Source organism: Nematolebias whitei, chromosome 13 (assembly GCF_014905685.2).
Source record: "Nematolebias whitei isolate Nwh7 chromosome 13, NemWhi1, whole genome shotgun sequence".
Taxonomy (NCBI): domain Eukaryota; kingdom Metazoa; phylum Chordata; class Actinopteri; order Cyprinodontiformes; family Rivulidae; genus Nematolebias; species Nematolebias whitei.
In genome coordinates, this window is record NC_056510.1 from 41,841,406 (window position 1) to 41,846,610 (window position 5,205).

Consider the following 5,205-nt stretch of genomic DNA (forward strand, 5'->3'; position numbering starts at 1 on the left):
CTATTTTTTGCTTTTTGTAAAGCTATGATAAATAAATAATCAGTAATAAAACAACCATCACAATTGCCAAAAAGACTAACATCTTCCATATTACACTGAAATTCCAAATAATATGATTATTGTTTAATGCTGCTTGTAGCTGAATAATTGTGTCTGTGTTTTGAGAACACATCAGTAATCCTGACACACTCTCATGGTAGAGAACGTGAACATCCAAAGTGACATTGGGAAAGATGTCAGACCACTTTGTCCCAGCAGTTGAGTAGTGCACGTCTCGAGTGTGGTGCATCAGAACCAGAATGACTTTTTTCTCACCTACAGAAAGAAGGTGAGGAAAAAATATAGTTATGCATTTTCCTGAACTTTTGAAGCAAATCAAGTAACTCAGGAATGCTTGTAAGAGAATCTGATATTTACAAAAGCATGTCATTGGCATATAAAGAAACTTTGTGCTCTGTGCCTAATTGATCCTTTAATCCTTTAATGATGGAATTTGGCCGTAATGCTACAGCTTGTGGTTCTATCGTTAGCACAAATAGAAGTGGTGAGAGTGGACACTCCTGTCTCGTACCTCATTGCAATTTAAAGTAACTGGCTATGTTACAGTCAGTGCAGACTGCTGCCATTGGGGAGGTATAATTCAGCCTCACCCATCAATTAATCGCATAATAAATGAAAATTATCAACCTCATTTTCTTTTATCGTTTATCGGCTTTATTGTTTCTTTGTGTCTCTCTCTCTCGTTCTACTGGACACTGGATGACAAAAGGCTCAACTCTGGCGCTCTTCACTGACCCCTCCCTTTCTCTTTAAAATGTGTTTTAATTGTCCAGAATTACGATTTTGGATCGTTAAAAGCAGCTAAGCTGAGAAGCTAAGCTAGAAGCTAAGCTAATAGGCTGACCTCGGGGAAAAAAACCTTCGTCTTGTCAGAGCTCCAAAATTCACGGTTGAAACTCGTGTCTTCGTGTAAAAAGTTTTTTTCTCTGTAAAAAGAAGCTGAGAACTTGTTTACTGATTTTTTTATTAAAAGCTTTGTGTGAAAAGTGCTTTGCTAAAGAGCTCAAACCACACCGAGCAGCCACCATTTTGAGAACTGAAAAAAAAAAGATTAGACAGCCCATGTCATGTCAAGAGGCCTCCCTCCCATTTTTCTTAAAGAGACGCTGCTCGCTCCCTCACTATCCATCCTTTGGTTCAAATAGTCTTGTACTGCCATCCAGTGGTCAAAAAATGTACTACACACAAAAATTAACCAATATTTCTTCTTAAATTTTACAATAATGACTAATTATTGTCAAATTTCAAACAATATTATCGTTTATTGCAATAATTTTTGAGACATTTAATCACCCAGAAAAATTTATTGTGACAGGCCTACCCATTATATGAATGTAGGACTAAATTTAAAACTAGTCCTAGAGCATCATCCACAGGATCACAATGAATTAGTATGAACATTATTGTCCTAAATTAGTTGAACTTTACAGTTTATCAATACACTTTACCTGACACCATACTGATGGCTGCTTCCACATCTGCCCCGACACGAGAGAAGATTGGACAAAAAAGGATGATGATATCACTTTCGTCCTGGCTGGTTTGTATCAACTGAAAGCTTGCTGATAGTCGTCTTAGAATAACTTGATCAGCCCCAAAGGTTTCCCCTGATGTCACTGTGTAGACCTTAACTGTGTTTGACAAACATAACACAAAATATTAAAAGAGCAGAAAAATGACCACATCTGGTATCTATAGACAGATCCTCACTCACCTATAGGTTGGATGCACATCTTTAGTCCTAAAGAGAGAAGCAAAACAATTATAGTATTTTCCTTTTACATGAAAAGATAAAAGAAAACTGATATGCAGCTTGAACAAATATTTATCAAGACTTTCCTTCAAACACTAAATCCTGATGTAAAAAATGTCTTATTTTGAAAATCATTCACAGTGTTGGATGTTTTGTGCTTTGGTGAGAACACTTTTTTGTTAGTTTATTTGTCTATTTTATTAATAATAGTAGCTTCTGAAAAGTATTAACACAACCAATTAACAGTAATCAGATCAGGTAGAATATATTTTTGGCTTTTGGAGAAAATAAAACCACACTTTGAAGTCCTTTTTTATACAACGCCTGATTGTTTTGCATAATGTATATAGGAGACAGAAAGTACATGTGACGATGTCAAGAACAAAAAAAAATCTGAATATTAAAAAAACAAAAATAATTTAGTGTTCTACTTTAATCTGTGCATTACTTTGTTGTACATTTTCAGTTATTTATCCTTAAAGTAAAAGGCTGGACACACAACCATTTAAATAATTAAAAAGAGTCTACAGTTCAGACATTTGCTGTAAATATTCAGAAAACTGTTCATGCAAATGAAAATTTTGTTAAATATAACATGCAAAGAGTATTTTCTTCATAAATGTAAAAAACTGTCCCTGCACCTACCCTGGCTGTAGCACTGCTGCAAATAGAAACACTGACGTTGCTGCAAAGGAACAAGTGGCTCTTGAGAAACTCAAACTTTCACTTTCAGTATTAGACAAATTCCTGGTTTATGAAAACTGCACCACCCATGTCCAGGGAGACAAACATCATGAATAGCTGCTGAAGAAAAGTGAGTGCTTTGTTACAAAGATTCACGTAAAAAAAAAAAAATTAATAATAAAATTAGAAGTAAGTTTTTTTTTTTTTTAATTAAATATATAGTAAATAGAAATAAATACCCAGGAATAACAAGGTAATTACCTAAAAACAAATCTAAAGACACCAAGATCACATAGGCACACTATAATACATGCCACTGTTCCTTAACAACTATAAATGAATAAAATGTTTTTATATTGCATGTCTGAATGTGCCATAACGTTCTTTGACTCAAATAGAAACAGAAAGTGTTGAGGGTGTCTTATTGTAAATCACATGGCTCATAAATTAAAAGGGAAACTAAATTAACTTTTATTAAAAGGCAAACTCTCTCTGTCTCTTTCACAATATCACTTTGCTCACTGATGAAGCAAACCAACGTCAACAGGATGTTCTTCTATCTTATCTTTATTGTTTTAGAACAGAAGTGCATGGACAGGCTGAAAAACAAGTGTGTTTCAGGAGGGTGGATCATTGTCAGACTATTAGGTTAATTCTCTGCTTAAAAGTTTTGAACTTATCTTTGGTTTCTTGTAATGTGTTAGAACTTTGAAGTTTTTCTACTTGAGGCTTGTTTGCCTGGTAAACATTTTATTCAGAACGTTGTGTTAAGTTCTTGTCAGTGATGTTTTCTCCCCATCAGTCCATGCCTTAAATATTTGGTGATGCTCATAAAACCACTTCAAGTTTGCATGTTGGGTCCTTTTCACTACATCTTACACAACAGAACATTTTGACCATTTGGACCTAGCTGACTTTTCTTTGGAACTGTTTAGTAGTGGGGAGCTATTTGCTGAAGCTAAATTTGAACATGCAGAAGTCTGGAACCAATCCAGCTGATTACCAAACCCACCCCTCCACCCTTCCCATGGGCTCACCACCTGTGGGAGGGGCCAAAGGGGTCGGGTGCAATGTGGGATGGGTGGTGGCCGAGGGCAGGGACCCTGGCGGTCTGATCCTCAGCTACAGAAGCTGGCTATTGGGACGTGGAATGTCACCTCACTGGTGGGGAAGGAGCCTGAGCTGGTGTGTGAGGCTGAGAGGTTCCGGCTAGAAATAGTCGGACTCACCTCTACGCATGGCTCGGGCTCTGGAACCAGTTTCCTTGAGAGGGGCTGGACACTCTTCCACTCTGGAGTTGCCCCTGGTGAGAGGCGCCGAGCAGGCGTGGGCGTACTTATTGCCCCCCAACTTGGTGCCTGTGTGTTGGGGTTCACCCCAGTGAATGAGAGGGTGGCCTCCCTCCGCCTATGTGTGGGGGGACGGGTTCTGACTGTCATTTGTGCTTATGCACCAAACGGCAGTTCAGATTATCCACCCTTTCTGGAGTCCTTGGAGGGGGTACAGGAAAGTGCACCTCCTGGGGACTCCCTTGTTCTGCTGGGGGACTTCAATGCTCATGTGGGCAATGACAGTGAGACCTGGAGGGGTGTGGTTGGGAGGAACGGCCCCCCTGATCTGAACCAGAGTGGTGTTCTGTTGTTGGACTTCTGTGCTCGTCATGGATTGTCAATAACGAACACCTTGTTCAAGCATAAGGGTGTCCATATGTGCTCTTGGCACCAGGACACCCTAGGCCGCAGTTCGATGATCGACTTTGTCATCGTCTCATCTGATCTGCGGCCACATGTCTTGGACACTCGTGTGAAGAGCGGGGCGGAGCTGTCAACTGATCACTACTTGGTGGTGAGTTGGCTCCGATGGTGGGGGAGGATGCCGGTCAGACCTGGCAGACCCAAACGTATTGTGAGGGTTTGCTGGGAACATCTGGCAGAGTCTCCTGTGAGACGGAGTTTCAACTCCCACTTCCGGGAGAACTTTGAACATGTTCAAAGGGAGGTGGGGGACATTGAGTCTGAGTGGACCATGTTTCGTGTCTCTCTTGTCGAGGCGGCTTACCAGAGCTGCGGCCGCAAGGTTGTCGGTGCCTGTCGCGGCGGCAACCCTCGAACCCGATGGTGGACACCGTCGGTGAGGGATGCTGTCAGGATGAAGAAGGAGTCCTATCGTGCCTTTTTGGCCTGTGGGACCCCGGAAGCAGCTGATGGGTACCGGCAGTCCAAGCGACATGCGGCTCAGGTGGTTGCTGAGGCAAAAACTCGGGCATGGGAGGAGTTCGGAGAGGCCATGGAGAACGACTTCCGCACAGCTTTGAGGCAATTCTGGTCCACTATCCGGCGTCTTGGGGGGGGGGAAGCAGTACGCCACCAACACTGTTTATAGTGGGAGTGGTGTGCTGCTGACCTCAACTCGGGATGTTGTGGGTCGGTGGGCGGAATACTTTGAAGACCTCCTCAATCCCACCGGCACGTCTTCCACTGAGGAAGCGGAGCCTGGGGACTCTGGGTCGGGCCCTCCAATCTCTGGTGCTGAGGTCACCGAGGTGGTTAAAAAGCTCCTTGGTGGCAGGGCCCCGGAGGTGGATGAGATTCGCCCAGAGTTCCTTAAGGCTCTGGATGTTGTAGGGTTGTGTTGGCTTACGCGACTCTGCAATATTGCGTGGACATCGGGGGAAGTTCCCCTGGATTGGCAGACCGGGGTGGTGGTCC

General features: G+C 42.4%; 1 long non-coding RNA gene across 1 annotated transcript in view; it reads right to left on the bottom strand.

The window, feature by feature from the left end:
* Window positions 1–1,651: 1,651 nt before the first annotated feature.
* Window positions 1,652–5,205, bottom strand: part of LOC119419328 — a 13,013-nt gene continuing 9,459 nt past the window's right edge. Inside the window, exons 2-3 of the long non-coding RNA XR_005187254.1 lie at window positions 1,775–1,801; window positions 1,652–1,691 (exon numbers count right to left, since the gene is read on the bottom strand). This is a non-coding gene — a long non-coding RNA (uncharacterized LOC119419328). The remainder of the gene's footprint in view (window positions 1,692–1,774; window positions 1,802–5,205) is intronic.